The sequence below is a fragment of the Pteropus vampyrus genome, unplaced genomic scaffold (genome assembly GCF_000151845.1).
Source record: "Pteropus vampyrus isolate Shadow unplaced genomic scaffold, Pvam_2.0 Scaffold58, whole genome shotgun sequence".
In the NCBI taxonomy this organism is placed as follows: Eukaryota; Metazoa; Chordata; class Mammalia; order Chiroptera; family Pteropodidae; genus Pteropus; species Pteropus vampyrus.
Genome location: NW_011888839.1, coordinates 6,579,268 through 6,579,578, shown reverse-complemented (window position 1 = coordinate 6,579,578; position 311 = coordinate 6,579,268).

Below are 311 nucleotides of genomic sequence, written 5' to 3'. Positions count from 1 at the left end.
ATATCTTTAAAAAATTCTTGCCATCAAAATAGAGAAATATGGGTTGGAAGACATTTATCTCTTTTTTTTTAAATTAAATTTATTGGGATGACATTGGTTAATAAAATTATATAGGTTTCAAGTGTACGGTTATACATCATCTGTATATTGCATTGTGTGTTTACCACCCAAAGCCAAATCTTCTGTCACCATATATTTGACCCCTTTACCCTTACGTACCTTCCCCACTCCCCTTTTTCTCTGGTAAACACTAAACTATTGTCTGTGTTTATGAGTTTTTGTTTGTTTGTCTGTCTTGTTCATTTGTTGCT